Raw genomic sequence first — 25,685 nt, 5'->3', positions numbered from 1 at the left:
TTTGGAATAGAGTAGTTGCTTTGGAAGACGATCATCAGGCATCCACACAACGATCATCAGGCATCCACACAAGTTGATGTTGAATGACACTGGGCAACAATTTTTTACTTTTTGAATGTTGTCTAGATTTCTACAAATGATTTAGGGTATTTTTGCACTGCTGAATCAGGAAATGACATCCGTTTCTCTCCATTAGGTCAGGTTTTTGTGCTATGTTGATTTGAAAAAAATCAGATCTTGTGACAAAATAAATTACATTTTTGTGGCATTATCAGCTGCTTTTTGTCAACACATATCATCCTATATATGTTTTTAAGAGAAAAAATGTTTTTCCAACAACATATATTGATTACCTGATCGAAACATCGATTACTGTAAACTGAATGGTGGCCATTGATAAAGGTAAGGTAAAGGTAAAGGTACCCCTGCCCGTACGGGCCAGTCTTGACAGACTCTGGGGTTGTGCGCCCATCTCACTCAAGAGGCCAGGGGCCAGCGCTGTCCGGAGACACTTCCGGGTCACGTGGCCAGCGTGACAAAGCTGCATCTGGCGAGCCAGAGCCGCACACGGAAACGCCGTTTACCTTCTCGCTGGTAAGCGGTCCCTATTTATCTACTTGCACCCGGAGGTGCTTTCGAACTGCTAGGTTGGCAGGCGCTGGGACCGAGCAGCGGGAGCGCACCCCGCCGCAGGGATTCGAACCGCCGACCTTTCGATCGGCAAGCCCTAGGCGCTGAGGCTTTAACCCACAGCGCCACCTGCGTCCCTATTGATAAAGGTAAGTACACGTAAATAGCATGTTGCTTCACCATTTTTCAAACTTCAGGGCTTGAACTTCCGTTTCTTGGAACTCCTGGAATGCTCAGCGGCAGGGAGGTCTCTCTTCAGAGTCCAACAGTAGTCAGCCATCATGACTGTGCCCCAGCGACCCTGATACCTGGTCTCCATCTCTTTCATGTCCTGATGGAATCTCTCCCCCTGATTGTCACTCATTGAACCCAGGTTCTCAGGAAACCGGTCCATATGTGAAAATAGGTAGTGCATCTTGACGCTCATGTTGCAGCCCAGGTTTCTGAAAGCAGTCAGCATGTTGTTGACAAGTTCTGCATAGTTTCTGTCCTTATTGTTGCCAAGAAAGTTCTTCACTACCGGAACAAATGCCTTCCACGCTTCCAGTTCCACTTCGTTCATTGAGTTTCTGAACTCTGGATCTCTGATGAGCTGACGGATCTGAGGACTGTCAAAGATGCCAGCTTTCAACTTCTCCATGGTCAATCCTGGAATAGCCTGGCACAAGTAAGTGAAGCAGTCACCATCCTTGTCCAGAGCCTTGGTGAACTGCTTGATTAAGCCGAGCTTGATGTGCAGCGGTGGGAAGAGTATTCTGTCTCTGTCCAGTCCACCAGAGGGTCGTTGATGACGTTCCTTTTTCTGCAAGGCACCAATTCCTCCCACACCAGTCTTTCTTCGTGTAATGCTGAGCACGGTCCCTACTATCCCACATGCACAGAAAACAAATATGGGTACTTGGTGAAGCCAGACTGTTGTCCCAACAAAAAGTTCACCATCTTCAGGTCAACACAAATAAACCACTTATGCTGATCATAACCAATTTTCTTCAGCACATACTTCACCGCTTCATCGTTCTCCTTCAGTGTACTCGAGTGAGCCAGGGGTTTTGATCCCCCAACTGTATGCTTTGCCGCACCAATTTATGGAAGATTTCGAGGTTTTATGACTTCAAACTGATCCCTTTTTGACATAATCATCCAGAACTATCGAACCTGAATACTTCTTGTCATTAAAATAATCATTTCCAATCAAAGCAATTATTCGACATGGCATTTTACCCCCACCAACTTCTTCTAAAATGCTCCACACAAGCGTACATGTGAACAAAATATAAAAAAATGACATGTGGCCATAACTCTAAAACTTGACCTGATTGAGCAAAACCAATGTGATTTTTGGATTCAGCGCATCAGATTCGTCCTAAATCAGCTGAAAAAATGCAGACAACAAATTTGTTGTTGACCAGTGTAATCATTGATTTGACACTGGTTATCTGATCTTTGCTTCTTCCGGTACACTGGCATTAGTTTGCCTGCCTTCCTAGGACTTACTAGTCGGGTAGGGGAGCTGAAATATATATATTTGGCAACCAATGCATCCTTTTGCTTTCAGATAGTATAGCCCTCTAGCAACTATGGTGGCTCATTTACCAGAAGTAATGTATTTAGTGTTAACTCTGGAAATGCATACTCGATTCTGACCCAACTAAACCTCCTGATGTATGTTGTGCCCTTGGAGGCTTAGTTTGGCCAGAATCGAGTAAGCACTTCCAGAGTTAACGCTAAATACATTACTTCTGGTAAATGAGCCACCATAGCCACTAGAGGGCCATGAAAATTTGTGTCTCGGACTTTTTAGACTCATCTACCCATGTAGGGACGCGGGTGGCGCTGTGGGTAAAACCTCAGTGCCTAGGACTTGCCGATCGCATGGTCGGCGGTTCGAATCCCCGCGGCGGGGTAAGCTCCCGTCGTTCGGTCCCAGCTCCTGCCCACCTAGCAGTTCGAAAGCACCCTTAAGTGCAAGTAGGTAAATAGGTACCGCTGTATAGCAGGAAGGTAAACGGCGTTTCCGTGTGCTGCTCTGGTGCCAGTTCGCTGGAGCAGCTTCGTCACGCTGGCCACGTGACCCGGAAGTATCTGCGGACAGCTCTGGCTGGCTCCCGGCCTCTAGAGTGAGATGAGCGCACAACCCTAGAGTCTGTCAAGACTGGCCCGTACGGGCAGGGGTACCTTTACCTTTTTTACCCATGTACTATCTGAAACCAAAGGGGTGCATTGGTTGCTGTAAGTGAAATATATTGGCATTATTTTCAGCTGTCCTACCCCACTATATAGGAGGATTTCATGCATGGCTCTAGAGACATAATGATATGAATCTTTTGGTCATAATTTAAAGCTGTAGTTTGTTGTATGATTTGTAGGAAAATACATGGGCTCTGTTGCTGAAGTGCCAGGTTTATATAGAGACATTGAAGTTTACCATCAAGAGGGTTTGGTGTGAAGGTGCAATGGATTGTTCCCTCCATACCACCTCTATTCTTACCATACTCTTGCCATTCTTACTTGTAAAAGGATGGGTGATAGCTCAGTGTGGTATCTGCTTGGCGTGCCAAAGGGTCTTGGTTCAATCCCCAACATCTTCAGGTAAAACTGACAGAGAACCCAGCCTGAAATCTTGGAAAGCTGTCAGTGTAGACAATTCTGAACAGCTTCCTGCGTTCCCAATAATATATGGTAGTTGTTCTCTTTTTCATACCACTCATTTTAGTAGTCGGTTGAACTGAACTGGAAGAGAAATAAGTTCCTTCATCGTCCTGCATAATGATCAGTCTCATGATGATGATCTGGTGGTTTTTCAGAAATACATGAAACACCATTACAAACCATGTTTTACAAAGTATATACACTCTTATATTCCTAGCTAAAACTATAATCTACCCCAAATGAATATATGTAAGGGCTATGATATTCTGTTCTCTTTCAAGGTGAATTGCTGGGAGTGGAATATTTAGAAACAAAAGGGGGATAAAATACGACTGATCTTTCACTAGTTACTGTCAGTCTGATGGGAAAAGGAATAGTTTAAGGTGGTTTTCAAAGTATTCAGTGAAAGGGCAACTCATTACCGTGAAGTATTCCTGACAGGTTTGAAGTAGAAAACAAAATATAGCTTGAAGTTTATGACTATGTTTTGTGATTCCTGGAGGCTGCTATGCTGTACAAGGGAATTATAGGGCCATAGTCTTTGGCCTATGTTAAGGGTGAGTTGGATGAATTGCATTCCATATTTATGATCAGAAACATGGAGGAGAGGAGGTGATTCTCTAGCCTATAGTTAGAAATGATAGCTTCTGTTAATATTATGTGGCTGTTCAGTGACTGAACAAATTTGGGATTTAGGTCCATCTCTCAGCAGAAAAGTTGGATCTAACAACATACCATACCAATACATATTCCATACCAACTATGCCATACTTATATTGCCTGCATAATGCTTCTATTATGGTCATGGCCCTTAACAACTGTAATTCTGAAGCATGAGTGAACATGGAAAGCCCTTAACACATCATGTTAAACTGTGAGGCTTTCATTAATTGAATCATATGTATATCTTGTGTAGTTTAGAGTGAACAGCTAGTCAGTACTTGGAATAAACAAAGTGGGAGCAGCAGAAAGCAGTTGATCAGCATTTTTTCCTACAGAAGAGAGAGTAATAGATCCCAGATGGTGAGGCGAAAATATAAATATACTATTCCATGCATGTTGGCCTCTCATTTCCATAAGGATGCTGTAGGGATAGAAAACTGGATCTGCATCTGAGTCTGGGTGGAACAACTGTTTGCTGCAGTGAGTCAGTGCCTCATCTTGATTATTTTAGTGAGCTGATCAATATATTCCCATTACTGGCTGCAATGCTGCCTGCAGGAAGTGCACCGGATATTTTAGTGAGCGTATTATGCATATTGTGCCCATTGTTTTAGTCTCTGTGCTAAGAGGCAAAGATCTCAACATGATGGGATGATCTTTTTCCAGAAAGTGACTGCAGTGAAATGCTTCATATTGCCAGGAGCACAGGGCAAGGCTATGTGGGACCGGCCTGTTTAAGAAGATATAAATCCTTGAGCTTACAGTGTGCAGAATGCTTGATTTGAAAGTGTTGCAGCCATCAAGAAAGCCAGTTTCCCTGCTGTCTCGTCTGTTTTCTACAGAAGGTTGGCGGAGAGATAACGGCTGTTCTTTGCTCTGAGGTCACAGCTTGAAATCTCCTCTCTCTCTCCCTCTCTCTTTTTAATATGCTTTCTGCCGCAGGAGAGGATGCTTGAAGTTTATTGGTGCAACCCTTGTGTGTGCGTTTAAAAATATAAACTTGAGATACTTGTGATGGACAAAAAGGCAAAAGGGAAGTCTTCATCTAAGGTAATATATACATATATATGTTTATATCCCTACAAAATATGACAATTTAGAAAGGTAGAATGTGCCGATACTGGCTTGTGGTGAGGCAGGGTTTGCAACGCTCTTTCAGATCAGATCTCTGTATCAGAATGCAGAGTCAGGTTTTTCAGACAGCTATTGTTTGTGAATGTGAAGGACTGAGTTACTTTCTGAAAATGGCTTATTATGCTATAGGCTTCTGAATAGTGACTGCAGTGTGGCAAGCTGCCTCTTTCTTTCTAAAATATGTGTTTATGGTCGTCTGTGTTTGCTGTTGATGAATGTATCATGGGGAGGGGCAGTCCTGTAGAGCAAAATCAATAGGGAAAAATGATCTACTCATTACCAGCCCATGCAGCATAATGACATTGGCATATCATGATTTCAGTAGCAGTGCCTGTCCTGCTGTATTTTATGCTTTTAGTGTAGACACTAGGTGAGCTCTGAGAATCTGCTGTCAAAATGGCTTGCAATGATGTTCGAACTGGCTAAAAGTCTGAACAGAATAGCATGAAAGGAATGCATATGTTTGAACTGGTTCAGAATAAATAGCTTTGACTGATGATTTTAAAGCATGATATATCTCTTTCTGGTGGATTCTTTGCATTCTTTGGAAGAAATATGAAATAGGTATGAAATTGTCTGCTACAGTATTGCATGACAATAGCACATATGATAATTATAACACAGTGATGTGATGTGTTGCTAGTAGATGGGAATAATTCATATATCCATTTATATTGCTCTTTATAACAACTATTAAAAGGCAGCTGTATTTTTCAAAACCATTCATTTATATATTATTGAATTTGTAGGATTAGCAAGGGAATGACCTAGACTGATATTTCAGTACTCAATAATCCATCATGCATATAAATATGTATTTACCATTTAAAAGATGGAAATGTTACCTATCTTGACATGTAGTTAGTTTTTTAAAAAAAGGCTATTATGACAACTAATAAATTTGTGTATTTTCTGTTGTGTGATCTGAATTACTGGGATGTTTGTTGACACTGTTGCTAAATACCTGGTCATTAGGTTTGAATAATAAATTATATTTATTTAAGAATTTATAGTCACCTCCCAAAGTGGTGGCAACAAAATAAGAATTTGTCTTATCCCATCTCCTGGTTGGCATTAGCTGTGTCATTATTATTCCTACCCACATCATAAATCAAAACTCTCATCTAGCTCTTCCCTAAATGTATGCAAATGCACCATTATTTCACTCATAATAAAAAAAAAGCTTTAAATACATTGAGAAATTAAAAATCACCCTGCAGCTCCAACTTTTGCCTGTTTTCTCCTCTACCTGTTGCCTTCAAATTTCTGGAGGATGCTTTTTTATTATTTCTGCTCCACTGACTTTCTCTTTCCCAGTTTATCCAACATGGTTTCTACTTCTGCACTCCAGTGGAAGTTATTCATAAGAACCTCTATTTCCCCATCCAAATGTATCTATCCAAAAGTATCTCCATCGTCCTTGTCCTCTCTACCACCTTTGATACAACTGATGACTCTTGCCTGCTCAATTGCTTTCATGCCCTAGATTTCAGTATTTGTGTCCTTAACTAATACTCTTCCTGCCAGTATGATCACTTATTCAGTGATTCCATAGGGCAGTGTTTCCCAACCTTGGGCCTCCAGCTGTTTTTGGACTACAACTCCCATCATCCCTAGCTAGCAAGACCAGTGGTCAGGGATGATGGGAATTGTAGTTCAAAAACAGCTGGAGGCCCAAGGTTGGGAAACACTGCCATAGGGGAATGTTGATCATCTCTCTCTTGCTTTGCCTCTACACATTGCCACAGGGTGACCTTATCAATTTTAAATTGTGAACCGCCTGAAGTCTAATTTAAGACTGAAGTCTAATTTAATAAATAATAATAATAGTCAGATCCCATGGCTTTCAGTGTTGCCTATATGCTAATGACATTTGGTTCTGCCTTTCAACCCCCAAATCCTCCCCTTATCCAGTTCTACGTATCCAACTACTTGTCTCATATTTCACCGCTGCCTCAAACCCAGTACTGTATGTTCAACGTTGAGCATTTTCTATTAACAGCAATGCTGCTGTCCACTCTTCTGCACAGATCTTTGGGTTTATCTTTGACAGATCTTCTCCCCGCCCCCAATATGAAGTTTCTTGCCAAGTAGAGCTCTTCTCCCATTGAAAAGATAGCAGAGCTACAGCCTTTCTCCTCTACCTCCACCTTCTTCTGATCAAAACTCTGATTCCTGGTTGAGTCATCTCCTACACTTTGTTGCACATGCTCTGGAGCTCTCTCTTCTTTTAATTCACATGTTCTAAAGCTATGCTGTGACATTAAGAAGTTCCCAGGGGTAAGCTGCATATAGATCTGTAGAAATACAGATTATAATTTTTTAATTAATCACTATGTTTTATGGAGAATTTTTCCATAAAAATGAATATTTCACATCATGTTATGCCCTACATAGTCCCTAATAAACAGAGCAATGGCTTTATGGTAGTTGCAGTCAGGATTCTTTAAGAGAACCCAAGTCTGGGACTTGTTCTGCCTTGCTTTAATTAATATCGCAACTTGGCCATATTGATGAATATAACCTTTAGATAATGTGTTCATTTGTCTCTTTTCCACATTGGGTTTTTGAGCCACTTGAGAGGTTGGTGACATGCAGCTTTTGTGAAAAAGAATTACTTGCTTGTGTTTTGAAGGCCTCTTCTATGCTGAGTCACTGAGATCATTTCAGGCAATGCTTGCTTGCCTGCTGGCAATATATTATTCAGCAGCTCTTGCAGTGAAATGAGAATTGTTTACAGAGAAAGGAAGTAGGGGAGAAATGTGTGGAAGAAGGTAAGCCCAAGAAATTCTCACCAGCTTAAATAGTATCTTAAATTAAAAGTGGTGGTTTCTAACACTCCCCTGGCTGTGTTATATTCAAATGTTAAGTGAAAAGACGTCATCCTGTTGGGCAAACTAAAGTAACATGACTACACAGTGCTGACACAATAATAGTAAATAAAGGGGAACATATTAGTTAAACTGTTTGCTGCTTTTGTCATCCTTCCCCCCACAGACTTGCATTTGGGGCAAAAAACTGACAGTTCTGGGTCATAATGCAGTTTTATTTTCTACAGTGTTTTCGAAGGGGAGGTAATATAAACCATAAAGGTAAAGGTAAAGGTACCCCTGCCCATACGGGCCAGTCTTGACAGACTCTGGGGTTGTGCGCCCATCTCACTTAAGAGGCCAGGGGCCAGCGCTGTCCGGAGACACTTCCGGGTCACGTGGCCAGCGTGACATCGCTGCTCTGGCGAGCCAGAGCCGCACACGGAAACGCCGTTTACCTTCCCGCTGGTAAGCGGTCCCTATTTATCTACTTGCACCCGGAGGTGCTTTCGAACTGCTAGGTTGGCAGGCGCTGGGACCGAGCAGCGGGAGCGCACCCCGCCGCAGGGATTCGAACCGCCAACCTTTCGATCGGCAAGTCCTAGGCGCTGAGGCTTTAACCCACAGCGCCACCTGCGTCCCAATATAAACCATAGGTAATAGCTAAAGGACGGCCCATATTTAAAACTTTCCTAGCAGCCTATCAGGAAATGACATGTGGGAAATTGGGGCCATATTGAAAGCTACTTGGCCAACACAATGGACATAACTGAAAATATGTCGGTAGGAAAGGCCTGAGCAGATACCAGCTGTGTGCAATGGATGACCAGATTTCCCCCTGACTAAGACAAATTCAGAAACCATCTGAACATACATTCCCCATTTCTTGGTGATGTTGTGTGCCTGTAATCCTTTTTGCTGCCAGACTGAAGCAGAGTAACCAGAGACTATTTCAGGAATAGAAGAAAGAAAAAAGTGATAAGCAATACACAAAATTGTTGGTTTAATTTGGGGGAGAAAGTGCTTGTCCATGCCTTGAGCAGCCCACACCCCACATCTCGATTATGTTTAGAGCATGGGTAGGCAAACTAAGGCCCGGGGGGCGAATCCAGCCTAATCGCCTTCTAAATCCGGCCCACGGACAGTCCGGGAATCATGTGTTTTTTTTACATGAGTAGAATGTGTCCTTTTATTTAAAATGCATCTATTGGTTATTTGTGGGGCATAGGAATTCGTTCATTTATTTTTTTTCAAAATATTGTCCGCCCCACCCCCACGTCTGAGGGACAGGGGACCAGCCCCCTGCTGAAAAAGTTTGCTGACCCCTGGTTTAGATATAGCACGCTAGCTAAACATCTCATCTGCCCTCCCTTTCTCTAAGGAATATGTGTATATGCAGAGGCAAATACAAAGCCAAGGCTGCATGTATCTTTACAAGGTTTACTTCTAAGACCAGAAGAACTGTATTATCGCAGATAAGTTCATGATGTACCAGTGTCTCTTAAAGTTTATGTACCTAGTGTGTTTTTGCTTGTCTTGTGCCATGAGACAATGAATGCTTTATACTCTAAGCTGAACTGAGTAGGAAAGGAGTTTTCTGAACTGGGAACTTAAACTACTGGAAAGCAGAAAAACTCTGATATTCTGCTGGAAGATTCTGCTGGAGCCGTGCATACTCTGCTGATCACACTGGTTGAAGTGTGGTCATGTAGTATCAACAGCAGATGGTGGACCCAAGTCCAACAGGTTTTGGACCAGCTGGCTGCTACAAGTCAGAACAAAAATGAAGTATCTAAATGGGACTTTAAGGACACTCCATTGTGGATAAATCTGCAGGGGGTGAAGAGACACTTTTCCTGGGCTTGAAGGTTAGCAAGGCCTGCAAGCTCATTATCACGATAGAAAATGGTGCAATTTTTTAATGCAAAAAACAACAACTCTGTATCTCTGTTGGGTATTCAGATTTTGTCAAGATTTTTGTTAGATATACTAGTGCCAATGAGGCACAGTGTTAGAATGAAACATACATTTATTTATTAAATTTTAAACAAATAACTAAATACATCATTCTGAGCAGTGAGCTACTGGCTCAAGATCTCCTCTTGGATCCAGGTTCTCCACTGTGAGGGAGGCAGACCATTTCATAAAGCAGGCACAAGGAAACAGATGTCCATTGCTTCAGCTCTTATCATCTCCGGCCAACATCTCTATTGGTCAGGGATGATAGGAATTGTAGTGAAACAACAGCTGGAATTTAGCTTCTTCTAGTATTGGACTCCTTTGATGGAAATAATATTGAAACAAACATAGTGCTTTTCTTTTAACTCCCTTATGGTGTTAAACAAGGACATTGTTTAATTCACTGGTGGTCATTTTTATGATGTTTTACTGCTTACATTGTACACTGCCATTATATTTTTTCAATGACTTGGTGGTTTAGGAATACTGCAATAAATAAATGTTAACATGCCTGTGCGAGTGATTCTTGCGCTAGGTAGGGGAGTGTTGCTGTTGAGTTTCTATTTTTATCTGCTGGTTAGTGGGTGGGAGTATTGTTTTGTTTATCGTTAGTGTGCTGCTAATGTTTTCTGTCACTATAATGTGGAAGCTTTTTTTTGTTTCTGTTTTCCAATAGGTTGTAAAGAATATGGATGTTGTATGTAACTTTCCCCTCACCCTATGGTACTATATTTACGTATATATTCTCCCCCATGTAAGTTGCTTATAGACGCTTTGGATGAAGAGTGACTAGTAGGTTTAAAAATCAAATAAATAAAACTGGCCTGAAACTATAATGATAATGATAATGATAATTTATTATTTATACCCTGCCCATCAGGCTGGGTTTCTCCAGCCACTCCGGGCGGCTCCCAACCGAATATTAAAAACACAGTACAGCATTAAACATTAAAAAGCTTCCCTAAACAGCCCTGAATGCTAACTTTATTTTCCCTTCCCAACCATCCTGCCAAACACCATCTAGGAGTCCTGGTGTCTATACAGCTCATATTATACCTCTGCTCAAACACTGCAACACAGCTATGCAATACACAGCGGTCTAATCTTCGAAGTGCATTTAATTTCCTACCTTAAATCAGATAACACAATTTTAATTGTGTCCGGTTACTATGCTCAGAATGTAATGAAATGCTCTTGGTTTTTATAATGATCATGTGCTACTTTTCTTTGGAAATAGGGCTTGCATGGGGTAAATTAATCTTAGATTATTTAAGGCTACCTCATTATATGTAATGAATACTAAGCAAGAATTCATGCCTTAATCCCTTGCATATAATTGTATGTATTATGTATGTGGGGTTTTTTTACAGTTCATTAGTATTGCTAAAAGTGGAATGTTCATGCTGTGATGCTGCATTTCACAAGAGGAGCCTGCAATATAGCCAAAAATTAAAACTTGTGGAGATTAGGCAGTTGCACCTGCAGGCATTTCCCAAATAAGCTATTCATTTGGGGATGTAGCAACGAAGGTAGTTCAGATGCAACTCTGAGTATTCAGAATATTCATGTTTCAGAATTTAGAAATGGTGAAGGCCTCATTCCAATGCAATATCACATTTGCATAGGAATTAGATTGAAAGTCTTGATTCTTCTGAATGAAGAAAACGTGGTTCGTTATTTTATGCCTGAGCGAAAATGTTAAAATAAAACATCAAGGGTGCATTAATTTACACCTGGAGTGTTTAATTAGCATTCCTGCACTTTGCATTGAAGGGAAGGGTAGGGGTGTCTGAGATAATACTAGTCCATATGGCAAAGAAAATCCTTTTCTTACTATTTCTGTAGGGAGAGCCTATCTGAATGATGATGGCAACCAGAAATAATCTGTTGACAAACTGGTATCAAGCCTGAGCTGAAAAATCAAGATTACGGTCGTCAGAGTCAGAGCTGCTCCCAAAACCAATGTGAGAAAAATTAGAAGCATAAAGTGTTAACTTAGACTAGAGCAATTAAGCTAGGGTGCCCTTTCTTTTAACTTTTCTCGTGCTGATATCTTCAGGATTGACACAAATAAATTAACCTTCAATCTCTGACCTGGAGTTGCTGATTTTCGGTGACCGAATGTGGACTAATCTGTTGCATGTGCCAATTTAAATAAGTAAAGTAAAAGCCTGCTAAAACCTGCTCACCCACCCTAAAGGTGGGTGAGTTAAAAATGGCAATATGGGTTTAAAAATAGAGACAAGCATAAAAAGAACATTCTTCCAACCATTCCTCTCTGTGTGCAGCAAACGTCATCTCGTTCCCTCATTTACCCTCCCTCCCTCCTGAAGATAAATGCTGTGTTTCAGTGCTTTTCAAGGTGACTTTTCACAATATTTTCTTCATGCAGCATCTGTTGCAATCTCATACACCTGACAAAGGCTACTTTTACTTGATCCCTATAGCACTGTAAGTATATAACATTTCTGGGTTATCTCAGATTTGTAATAATCAGGAACTGTCCAGAATGGGGCCAAGGCCAGTAAGGAGTTTACTAGTTGCTGTTTAATGCTGACTTTTCATGTTCTTGAAGATATTGTTTGGATTTTCAGAGTGTAAAAACTGTTATAAGAAGCAAATTTGCATTCTGTATGTCTCATGCTCTTTTTTTGACCAATATGCTTTCCAGAAGAGTAAGGTTAGTACCGTAAGAATAATTTTTCCATTAGCTTGGAAATCAAAACACACAATTGGGGCCAGTTAGTGGGGTGAGTCCACCACACTATTAATTGGTGGTAAGCGGTGGATCCACCACACGAGGTCTGGACTGGCAGCACTAACTCAGAAAGAGTTCTTGGATCCATGGTTGGATAGCTGAACGGAAGCATAAAGAGGTTTTGAGATTACATCTGCAAGCTCCTTTAGTACCCTTGGTACAGCTTATCAGGCCCTGGATATCTGAATTCATTTAAAGTAGCTAGGTGTTCCCTTACCAGCTCTTTTCCTATCTTGGGCTGCAGCTCCCTTCTTACGTCATTTCTTCTATTTCGACCAGGTTAGGCACAGCTTTCCTTTTGGGTGAAGACACAGGCAGTCGCTTCTTTCCTCTGTCACCCAGTGGCGTTTATCCTTAACTTCAAGTTACGTGTGAAGAGGCAGGCCTCAAGTAGTTGTACCTTCTCTTCCAGCAAAAAGTGAACTAAGCACTGGTAGAGTCTGGCCATGTGAGAGCACAGACCACAAGACCCTGAGACTTTGCTTCAGATCTTCCTAAGTTGTGCATAGAGTGTTAAATGATGATTTAGCATTAAGTGTGAATGTGGCTAAAAATGGAAGGCAGTCAGAAAAAGGGAAGCTATATGTTTAGACTGTGCTTGTATAACAACTCCATGTATGTTTAGCTATTAAAATCAGAGCCTAATTTAATTACAATTCTGGTGGCCTTCTCTTCCTGTAAGTCTCAGCACAACTCAGATGCTTTACAGGAATCCATGTCTCATTTTTGTTTCCATTCTACAGGCTTTACTAGAGCAGATAATAATGTGGTTTGATCTACTAACACTTCATTTTTCTCCAAAGAGGAAATGTGGCATTAAATTGTCATGATGGCATAAACAGTTATCTGTACCTCAAAAAACTCTACTGCATGGAAATCTGATTTTAATCAGAAGCTATTGGAATTTAGTGTAATTATTGTGATGCTAAGAGTGGAGTTTGATTTTTAAAAATAGCACGTACTGATGTAAAGCTGTTGAAATAATAATAGCCCAAGAAAGAGACAGTAGAAATTATTTCAAGACATGAAAAAAACACACATTGATAAGAAGATTCCTGACTGATTTGATGACAGACTTAATCAGTTGCTTTAACTAATTTAAATGAATTTGCATATTATCAAAACCTCAGTGTAGGTGCTTTTCTGAGAATATTTCAAGAAGCATGAAATGTCAGATTTGTTACTGTTCATTGTTAGATGAGAGTGCAATCTTTTCTCATTTTCTGATACACTGCACAGAATAATAAAGCATATGCCCTTATCAAGCAGTCTTTCCACTTTCCCTTTTACCAGTTAAAAATGGCTACCACCAGTTTTAATCAACTAAGGCTTTAGTTCATTAGCCTATCAATTTAAACAGATTGAAGATTGTACTCATAATTAAAAATGCCAGTGCCTTTGCATTTTAGATCTCCAATATTGACACTTTATTAACTTTAAAATATTTTTGTTTTTTTTTATTTTGTAAAGTTACCGTTGTGGTTTTGCGGGTTACTGTACTTGGTTTTTATGTCTTAGGGAACCAATAGTACGCCCTGTTTTGTTTTGTTTTTAAGATTTTTATTAAAATTTTAAAGGTTACATAAGTAATAAAAAAATAACAACAGAAAAACACCCAATTAAACCAAAAAAGAAAGCAAAACATAAAAACAAGTCACATCAAGGAAAAAAGCTAAAAAATGGAAAACAGACAAGAAACAAAAAAAAGGCTCCCCCATGTTTTGCTTTATATTCAACAACAGCAACTTTCTCCTTCTCTAATTCATCAATTTGTTCAGTTAAGAAAGATTCTTGTGCCGGGTTCTTGTCGACTTCTATGCTGATGCCCACTTTTATTCCCAAGATATCAATATTAGTAGCCATGACATCTATCTGTTTATGCAGCTTTCCCAGCAGATAGATTGTCCTATTCAAAACAGACGCTACTTCTTCCTTTGCCAACATTCTTAAGATGTTCAAGGTCAGAACTAGTTTCTCACAGTCTTTATCTTAAGACCAATTTCCCAGCTGCACTCTTGTAACAATGTCCCAAAACTCCCTCTAGAGGAAAACAGTCTCAATTTGTATCAGTCCTTTCAAGCACAATTCCAAAAGTAAATTAGTAACAGTTTCCAGTTACTTTTTCTTCTTTTTAAGTGCAGAAGCAGACAATAGAAACAATGTCTTTCTTTTAAAGCTAGCTGTCAAATTAAAGCTAGCTGTCAAGTTAAAGCTAGCTGTCAAATTTGTCCTGTTTACCGTCGATGGACTTTTTGCAAACCGTTCCCAGGTTCAGAGACGTGATGCTTCAATTTTTAATTTTCCACCTTCTCCTGCAAGTTCACTTGGTCAATGGTTTCAATCAGTGGAGTTTTAATCCTTTACGTAAGACTTTCCAAAACCTTAGTTAATAACTACTTTGCTTCAGTCTATTTACAGAAAGGGAAGGTGGACTTCCTGTTTAAACCTTCCCCGTTCGGTGCCAAATTAAATTATTTAAAAGCTTAATTTCCCGTTCTACTCACGGGTTGTTGTTTAAAATCCAATTGTCCACAGGAAAAAAGTCAGCGCTCTCCAACAGCAGCAATGCAGCTTCACTCCATGAAATAAGCGGTCGATTCAAAGCACCGCGCCTCTCACCCCATGTTGCTCCGGATTCCCGATACCGGGTCTCCCCGCGAGTAGGGGGCGCTAAAGGTGCCAGCCGAATCCCAGGTTCACAGACTTCTTCCATCTGTGATTTCTAAGGGTCTCTGCCGTCGCCGTGGCGGTCAGACCCTGTTTTTCACGGAGCCGGTTCCTCCCAATCAGAGGAGCTCCGCCATTGCCGGAGGCGCTAACCCGGAAGTCTAAATAGTACACCCTGTTTTAAGAGAATGTGTTAAGGGAATAAATAATATAAGGTGAGACTAGGATCTGGGGCGGTTCAAGACATTTTTTGCACCTGAGGCAAAATGTCCTACTGCCGCTCCTGCAATGGGGGCATGTGAGGCTCTGCAATGGCTTTACTTCAAGGGAATCCAAACTCAGTGAGAAGGGGGCTGTCAGGGAACTGCCATCAGCTCAGAGGCGAGAGGTGGAAGGGCAGTTGTGTTACAGGGAGCCTCCGAAGATCTTGCAAAGCAGTTCTTCCTCTGGCGAGAAGGGAAGCCCCACTTCCAGTGGGGAGGGGGTGCAGGGATCAGAAGATGCTAGGGAGAGCCTCAACACTGAGCCTGAGCAAAGCGGAGGGGAGGCAAGTCCCCCTTTGCCAGCGCCCACTCTGCGCAGTAGGTTTGGGCGCAGAGAGAGGAGGAGAAGGATGGGGGTCACACGGCTGTTATGCTGTGGAAGGTATAAGGACCGCCCACTCCCAGATTCTGCTAGTGACTGAGCAGACATGGACTTGCGACGCTCTGCACTGTAAATAGTTTGTACATGTTATGTACTGCAGTTCTCACCCTGGGCCAGCAGGGGGATACTGTAGATAGTTATGCAAATGAAGGATCAAAAGTGACGTTCAGTGATTGGATGGATACTGTAGATAGTTATGCAAATGAAGGATCGAAAGTGATGTTCAGTGATTGGATAGTTTTAGAAAGTTGCTACAGTAACGTTGTACTGGAGCTCTATATAAGCAGGCTGAATGATCCCTTCAGTTCAGTTCTGTTGTGGCCTCTGAATAAAGATGAGCTGTTTGAAGAATCTCTGTGTCGTCTGATATGTTCACCCACAACTTAACAGTACAGATAATAAAGTCTGGAAAGACAGGTTGGGGTCTTGCCTGTTTGCTCTCGAGCAACAACACCAGCACCTGACAGGGGCATTTCAAATAACTTTGGTCCTGGTTTCCCTCGGCCCCTAGGGGCGGGGAGAGACCAGTGGCAAAGTGGAGCTCCTTTGGTGGTGGCAGAAGCAGTGGGATGGGAGTGGGAGCCAACTCTTGCATTTCCGCCACCTGAGGTGGCTGCTCCAACCCACCTCATCTGTAGACTGGCTCTGGCTAGAATATTCTGTTTATGTTTTCTGCTTGTCCAGAGTAATTCTTTCTAAGAAATTGCCTATCAAAACTGACTTTACATACCAGCTTCTGTCTTTTGTGAAAATACAGCACATAAGCTGCTTTGTGGTACATTACACATTTGGCTGCACCTATCACTGAGACTGAAGTCAGTAGTCCCCTGAGGCTTACCTCACACAGAAATTCTCTTCATAATGTGAAGCAAACCTAAACATTGCTGGCATGTTTTAGTTTTGTTCTTTAAAAAAGAAAGGTGGAAAAACCTAATGAGTAGGCAGGGAAATAAATGTATGTACTTTGTATCTAAAACTAGAATTCTGTTGTTGATGAGGTAGCAGCATATTAATCAGAGTCATGTTTTACTAAAAAAATATGGTAAATGACAAACCAGTTCACTTGTAAACTAAAGTGGCATGGGAACAGTTTCCATGTGTTTGGGGCCCCATGTGACTTTGGTAGTTTTTTATATATAAAATAATGGTTCTGTCAAAGAATGTTTTTCTTTCTCCCAGTAGTAGTCTGGCCCACACAGTGGACCTTTCCAATTAATCCAGGTCATAAAAGGATGTAGATGAGAAAGAATTTCTTCTGGATCCCTCTGAAATTATGTAAGACAACGTAATGCTATTCAAAACAATAATACAGTGGTACCTTGGTTCTTGAATGTAATCTGTGCCAGAAGTCCATTCGACTTCTGAAACGTTAAAAAACCAAGGCATACTGGTAGCTTCCGATTGGCACAGGTGCCCTGGAAACAATAGCCAAGAACTGCATTAGACATACGGCTTCTGAAAAACGTATGAAAACACTTACTTCCAGGGTTTTTGTTGTTTGGGAGCTGAAATGTTTGATTACCAAGGCATTCAAAAACCAAGGTTCCACTGTAGTTGGATCCTATGCATGGCAAAGATAGCGAGCCAATGCAGGCAACAATTTCAGGTTGTCACCAGGTCTTCTGAATGAAAGGTCATGTGAATGAAAGGTTGTGTAACCTATCTATGTTGCCACTGGAAAACAAATTTACACAGCATTTAAACTTTATTAAGCATCAATAACAGCATTACTTTATGGCAGAGAAACACATTTAGATTATGATAATAGGACAATGAATAGCTAGTAGAAAATAAACAGTAATAAGCAGGGCAATATGTGATTGCTTACCTCTTACAGTTGAATTGCATTCAAGTTCATCAACTCAAATAATATTTTTTATGTTTTTCATTTAATTTCTTCACAACACATCCTTTTCTCCTTTTTTGTGGGCATTGCCCCTCTATCAGCAGCCCTCTGGAATACTACATAGACTAAAGGCATGCATAGCTGAGTCAGACCAAAAATTCAGTGTGGTGAAGCACTGTTAAAGCCTCAAGCTAAACTTTGCATGACTGGGATCTTTTGGAAAACAAAAACTATTTGGATAAATGATTATAACTATTTGTTATAGTATAGCATACTCTCCTCTGGGAGGTACAGAACAACTTGCACATCTTTTGCTAGTGGTCTCTCATCCTGATACTGTACAGGACCAAATCTTAGTTTCATCAGTTTATGCAGTCACTTCACAGTGTGTACTCATTGTGAAGAAACTTTTATCTTGCAACTTTGTACTTAATGGAGTTTTTGCATGCAGCCTGCTAGCTAACGCAGAAGGTGCAATCTGAAGGATAATGTTTTGGATAGTACTTTTCTGTTTTGTAAATCTGACTCAGGGGTTCAGTGTTGTAGAGATGGCTTCAAGATGTCATGTCTGCAAAAGGTCCCATTGTGAACAAAGTGGGGATTTCTATATATACTTGTGGTGGTTGAAGCACCACCATTTCTTCATTGCTTTTTTTTACAGTTTCATATGACTATACAGTGATACCTCGGGTTACAGACACTTCAGGTTACAGACGCTTCAGGTTACAGACTCCGCTAACCCAGAAATAGTACCTCAGGTTAAGAACTTTGCTTCAGGATGAGAACAGAAATTGTGTGGCGGCAGCGGGAGGCACCATTAGCTAAAGTGGTACCTCAGGTTAAGAACAGCTGCAGGTTAAGAACGGACCTCCAGAACAAATTAAGTTCTTAACCCGAAGTACCACTGTAAATAGGTGCTGGTAATTGCTCAGATAGTGTCTCTTGTGATTTGCTGCATTAGCAACTGGAAGGCAGACAATTGACATGTACTGCATTTTAAAACTTCAGCTATGAGTAAGAAAATCTACCAAGTTGGTAAGGTGTCAGGAAGGTAAAGCGAAACTGGAACACAAAGCGAAGCTGTCAGTTTTGTCAACGTATGGCGGTAAGCTTACTCTGTTCTGTCACCCAGAGCTACAAAGCAAGCCTGGCACAGAAGCTTTCCCAAGCCTTGTCACATGACTTGATATGGCCTAACCATATGCAAGAGGCTTCCTTACTAGATTCCTTGCCATTGGCCAGAGGTTTGTGTTCTTGAATCCCTCTACCAGGCCACAAGATCATTCCAAACAGGAAAATGCAACATAGGAGAGAAAAAATAATTTATCCAGAACCCTCAAGGAAATGAGACATGACTATTGTTTACCACATTATTACAATGATTTTGTAACTCTCATCGGTTGTCGTCTACTACTACTACTACTACTACTACTACTGCAGTGGTACCTTGGGTTACAGACGCTTCAGGTTACAGTCTTCGCTAACCCAGAAATAGTACCTCAGGTTAAGAACTTTGCCTCAGGATGAGAACAGAAATTGTGCAGTGGCGGCACGGCGGCAGTGGGAGGCCCCATTAGCTAAAGTGGTACCTCAGGTTAAGAACAATTTCAGGTTAAGAACAGACCTCCAGAACGAATCAAGTTCTTAACCCAAGGTACCACTATACTAACAATTTATTGCAGTGATAGTTTTTTTGCATAATATTGTTGCAAGCCCTTATTCAAGGATGGGAGGGATATAAAACTATTGACTGAATATGCAACATGAAACACTGAACCCCACATTGAACTGTCTGTCTGTACATTAGGGATGGGAGAATTATGACAGAGCTTTTTTCAGCCGGAACTCACCGGAACTCAGTTCCAGCACCTCTCATGTGGGCGACATTGCCATTATAAGAGAACAAGGGAGGCATTCATGGTGAGTTCCGGCACCTCTTTTTCCAGAAAAATAACACTTCCCCCAGGTATGGCTAGACTATAGTGCCCGTCATACGTGACCATTGGTCATGGTAGCTGGGGCTGATGGGAGTTAAAATCACAACTTCCAGGAGTTCCCCATCCCTGCTGTAAATTGTAAGTAGCACACTGACCATGAACACACTTGCTTTACATCACACTGATTGCACTGAGACTCAATTTCCAGTTATAGTGCACAGAACCGTAACTCAAATTCTCAGTTTCTACTCCCTTTTATGACCACTTAGTCCATCAGTACAAATGAGAATAGTGTTATTCACAGGTTAATGTAAAACGAAGCTTGTGGCCTCATCTTTAAATTGTGAAGTTTAAAGACAGTGAAATGTAGTTGTCTTTTGATATAGTGTTTACTGTTACTAAATGCATTATAAGAGTCAAGGAACATATTTACCAAAATATCCTGGATTTTAATCTCTGGTTATTTAACGCACATTATGTCACAAAGATGACGAATAGCTTATCCGCTTGCAAGTATGATTACAAAATAGCATTATAGCCTTACGGATAAATATTAACGTTTTGCCCTTCCATTGTACTTCTCTACCACTCTGTCTCACACATGCTGTACAACGTGAAGTGACTGGACATGATATTGTGCTTAACAAAGAAAGAAATTAATTTTTTTTCCACATCACACACACACAAAAATGAAAAAAGTACTGTCAGTTGGGAGAAGCATCTGTCTCCCTACCTTAGAGAGAGCTCTTTGCTGTTCAAAGACTGCCTTGTAGACCATCACAAAGTCCTGAATTATCTATAACTACAAATAGCTGTATTTAAGTACTTCTGACACCCCTATTTTCTTTTCTTTCTTTTTTAAAAGAGTATTTACTCAAAAGTTACCATACAGTTTTGTCCGCAGCCATAATATCACAAAATGATCACTCCAATCCTCAATCCCACATCACTGTCATGTTAGCTTGCTGAATATCCTCGATAGGAACCCAACACCCCTATTTTCCAACTTGTTGTGAACTAGAACATAAATTCATCTCAGTACTTTGAATGCTTTAGATTAGGATTACTTATTGGGCAAAGAGAATTCAGAAAACAATATTAAATCTAAAGTTGCAGTTGTAATATAGCTACTTATTTGTATTTTAGACCCAATATATTGGCACTGTTCTTAATCTTACAGCACTTAGATTTCAGTTTGTTGTTGTTGTTTTCTGTGCTATTTTAAAGTGTAGTCTCTTATACACCCCTTGAGACATATGTGTGGAAGGTAATAAATTATCTACAGCCAATTTGAGATGGCAACATTAACCATACTGGAACCCCACCAATTTTCTCCTGTGAAACCAATTTCCCCTGCATCCAGTGCCCAAAGGGAGAGGAAATGGGAAATATGAACTAAAAATTCTTTAAAAAATTGCATCCGAAGGTGAAACTTAGAACATCCCCCCCCCCCACACACACACACTTTTAAGAAATGCAGTAAAGCAGGAACTTTGCTATTTGAATCTTTTCAGCATAGTAAGTGTGTGTGTGTGTGTGTGTGTTGAAGCATACTTTCTTTGCTACAGTGACATCCAGTGGCCACTAAGTTTACATAAGAACTATCCTGGGACAATGCTCTGCAGTCATTGCTCTTTTTGTTGCATCTTTGCTTTTCAGACTTGCAAGGATAATTTGTACACTCCACTGACTGGATTCAAAACATGCTTAAAGCATGTAGTTGTCTTTGTATTCTGGAAGTCAAATGGACTAAGCAAACAGTACACTCGGGTCCAGAAAGCCATTAAGTCCAGTCCTTTGCCCTAGGCAGGATCCCCTACAAAACTATCCATAGTTTAACAAATGTAATCCTAAAGTGTTGCAAAAGCACAGGCCAGAGTAGAACAGTTCACTAACAGATAAGCTGAGCCATTTTATAACAAAAAGAACTGGAAGGGATCCTGACATTCCATTGCTTTGCTTTGCATAATTAAAGGCTAAAGGAATATCTAATTCAGGCTTCCTCAACCTCGGCCCTCCGGATGTTTTGAGACTACAATTCCCATCATCCCTGACCACTGGTCCTGCTAGCTAGGGATCATGGGAGTTGTAGGCCAAAAACATCTGGAGGACTGAGGTTAAGGAAGCCTGATCTAATTGAAACAGAAAACATTATTTTCTTCCATAATGCTTTCTATTTTTGAGGAGCATATTTGTTGATTTTTTATTTTTTTTTGAGAATGTAATTTGAGTAGCAGTAGTTCATAAACAAGCGCAAAGCAAATAATCATTATGCTTTCAATTATGATTACACAATATAATAAAAAGGAAGCTGATATGATATCAGTTTTCGTGTATCTTTCATAATTTAAAAGTGGATTCTATGCATCACAAATAATTTTGTAGCAGGATAACCCTGCTATAGTTCATTTATATTTTATTTACACAAAGTATAAAAGCATAAATAATATCTGATAACTTTCTTTCTATATCAGCCTATTTTTTCTACCGTTTAATTTCTTAAAGTAGATGCTGTAATTCCAGAGATATTATTAAGGAGCTAATCTTCTCACTCAGAGTGCTCTGCATTGTTATGGTAAACAGAATCCTGATAGTATTCCAGAAACACCAGTTGTTTCTACTGAAGTAAACAAGAGTTTTAAGAGGTCAAAGACTTCTCTGTGATTCTGGGAATGCAGTTGATGAGTGGTAAGATTAATATGATTTACTTAGCAGTTGATCAACAGCATTGGTTTCAGAAAAGAGCATGTTTCCAAAATCCCCAAAACATTGCTAGGGCCAATATATATCTGAAGTGGTATATTTATCATTAGGTTAATATCTGGAGCTCTGGATGGAAAAATTACATTTTCTACCTAACTTCACTCAAGTGGATACATGAAAAATTGGAGACATTCCATTTGTCCCAAAACATGCATGCAAAGCTACAGCTGACAAGTAGGATATAGGCTCTGCATAGAGAAGGTTCCTGGTCCAATTTCTGGCATAACAGTTCCAGCTTATCAAGAGGAATGCAGATACCAACATCAACTGCCTTAGTATCTTTACTTATTTAATAGATTTTAATTCTTCTAGCTAATGTGTAAACCTTGCACTTGACCTGCCACCCTTGGGCAGCTGCTGGAACCCCAACACGGCTTATCCTTGTTGACACATATTCTAGGTTCCCCCCCCCCCCATGCCTTAAGCAGCCCATGCTGGGGCATTGTGAGACACTAAAATGCCACCACTATTTTGGACAGGAAATTTTAAATGGTGACTTGGAGCTGCTTACTCACAGCTGGGGAGGGACAACAGTGCTGGAGGGGGGCCTGTGTTGGGCATAGGGCTGCTTTAAACCTGGAACTACCCCTAGGATTTATGACTAGGAAAAATATCTGGAGTCGTTGGTAAGCTGCTGCCACTGCCAACCAGAGTTGACAGTACTGGCCTAGATATACTTTGTCTGCATATAAGACAGGTTCATGTGTCCATATTTGCCACATGATTCACCTACAAGTTGAGAGGGATTTTCCTTGGCATGGTGTGCCATGCCAACCAAACAGTTTTAGTAATGCACAGTTGCCTGGTGGCTTTATATATTTTTTTAATTTAAACAAAATTAAAGGAGGACAGTGCATTCTGAAAGAGCTGTTTACCGTATTTTTTGCTCTATAAGTCTCACTTTTTCCCTCCAAAAAAGTAAGGGGAAATGTGTCTGCATCTTATGGAGTGAATGCAGGCTGCGAGGCTATCCCAGAAGCCAGAACAGCAAGAGGGATTGCTGCTTTCACTGCGCAGCAATCCCTCTTGCTGTTCTGGCTTCTGAGATTCAGAATATTTTTTTTCTTGTTTTCCTCCTCCAAAAATTAGGTGCGTCTTGTGGTCTGGAGTGGGCACATTTCCAGCTCCCCTCTCTGGTTCCCTATGGTAGCCAGTGATATCAAGAACTACTCCCAGTATAAAAGAAAGAAATGTTCATAGTAAACTTGCTGCAAGACATATTTCTAGACATATCTCAGGAGGTAGAGCTGAGAGCTGCCAGTGCTCAGACTTCAAAGCTCTGCCTTTATAAATGTTGCAGATCTCAACCAACCTGCAGATAATAGCATCGATGGGAATAGCGTTAGCAGCAGCTTTCTGAATAGAAATGCAGCTTAAAAGATCTCATGCTTGAGAAATGTATATTGAATCTCTTTCCATCTTTTAATGCATGCATTCTCAAATCATGGTCTTGAAGTGTTACAGATCAGTGCCATTTTATAATGGCTTCTTTTTTTAAAAAAACCCTTCCATTTTATACTGCTGTGATATTAAAATACTCAGGGTTAATCTCCAGACCAATTTTCTGTCATATTCAAACTTTAAGCTAGTTTTAATCTTATTAGAGTTAGATTCTGTACTATACTGTACAGAATATAGTACAGTTGTTCTTTCATTCAGTAATATTATGGATGACACATGCAGTGTACCCCTATTTAGCTGTTAGCCCCTCATGTGATTACAATGAGGTCCTGCTCAGTGGCTTCCTCTTGGCTCATCCACTTAAAATGCATGAACAGCAGGTAGGAGCAGGCCAATGAGTGGGTACTTGCTTTGTCTCTCATGTGACTGCATGAACAGGGCTTGTGTCCTTTCTAAATGGTTACACCAGGTTCGATGTAGTTGGAATGCTTTCTCTTTTTGGCTTTGTTAACTTTTGTTGTTGGCATCTTAAGACACAATGGAGTGTGCCTCCAGGGGTGAAATCAAACTGCTGTGTTAGCAGCACCTGGCACCTCCCTGGGGCGCGAGCTTGGGCAGTGTGTACAGAGGTCCTGGAATGCCCAGACAAACAAGACTCCCCTCCTCGCCTCACTGATGTGGTCAAAAGGAAAGCAGAGCAATACATTTGGCACCAGTTGGCCTGCAGGAGTTGCCAGAAGTCATAAAAAGTGCCATCAAACCATGTTAGGGACTCCACTTTGGTTTAGCCCTCTTTTTTAAACATATCCCACAAGGCAGTGGAGATTTAGTAGCAGCATTTTCCTTCTCCTAGACGGGCTACCTTCCCAGGTTGACAAAACCCATTAGCCCCTCAATTCCCTCTACAGTGCATGCAGAAACCATCTTCTTGACTGTTGGACCCACTATTGGTCCCATCCACTCAACCCACCAGAACCTGTTTTTGTATGCAGGGACGTCCCTAACCCAGCAAGGGTTTGAGACTCATTGGCTACGCTCACCTGGTTTAGTCAACCAATATAAACTGTTTCCGGGTTGTGGTCACTGTCACTTGCTGACAGTATCTAGGAGCCACAGGCGAGAGCTGAATGCAGAGTGGGGACCAAAGGTGGACAAACTACCCCAGAAGGAACATGACGTGTCCCCCACCAGTGGTACTACCCCTCCCCTAACACCCCATTTGATATCATTGCCTTCCCAATACAGTGGTACCTCGAGTTAAGAACTTAATTTGTTCTGGAGGTCCGTTCCTAACCTGAAACTGTTCTTAACCTGAGGAACCACTTTAGCTAATGGGGCCTCCCGCTGCTGCCGCGCCACCGCCACGTGATTTCTGTTCTCATCCTGAAGCAAAGTTCTTAACCCAAGGTGCTATTTCTGGGTTAGCGGAGTCTGTAACCTGAAGCGTCTGTAACCCGAGGTACCACTGTATCTCATAAAATACCTGCTTTCACTTCCTTAGTCAAAAATAACTCCACCAAAATTGAGTTTGGGATCTTTTATTACCCTGTGCAAGAAGGCAGGGCCAGCCCACACATGAGACAAGGTGAGGCAACTGCCTCGGTCAGCAGAATCCACAGGGGTAGAAGTACTTGCCTCCCAGGAATGTATCACCTACTGCTGCCACTACAGTGGCAGCAATGGCTGTGGTGCACTCCTTGGAGACTGGATCTGCCACCTCCTCAGCAGTCCTGCCCCCTCTATCTCTTGTCAAACAGGAGGCACTGTTGGTCTCCTTCCAGCTCTAGGAGAGGAAATGATGGGGGCTGTACTCTGAAGTCTTC

At 41.1% G+C, this 25,685-nt stretch overlaps 1 protein-coding gene across 9 annotated transcripts in view; it reads left to right on the top strand.

Annotated features, from left to right (window-relative positions):
* The window catches only part of CNTN1 (contactin 1), a 185,221-nt gene that overhangs the window by 86,177 nt on the left and 73,359 nt on the right, over nt 1-25,685 (top strand). Inside the window, exon 1 of one of the 9 annotated variants that reach the window (XM_079994127.1) lies at nt 4,586-4,992. The exons of the other annotated variants lie outside the window; for them this stretch is intronic. The gene's annotated coding sequence lies outside the window, so the exon portion shown is untranslated. Of the gene's footprint in view, nt 1-4,585; nt 4,993-25,685 lie in introns of those variants that run through there. 9 annotated transcript variants of the gene reach the window in all.

Source organism: Podarcis cretensis (genome assembly GCF_951804945.1).
Source record: "Podarcis cretensis genome assembly, chromosome: 10".
Classification (NCBI taxonomy): Eukaryota; Metazoa; Chordata; class Lepidosauria; order Squamata; family Lacertidae; genus Podarcis; species Podarcis cretensis.
This window is presented reverse-complemented; position numbering and strand designations above follow the sequence as displayed.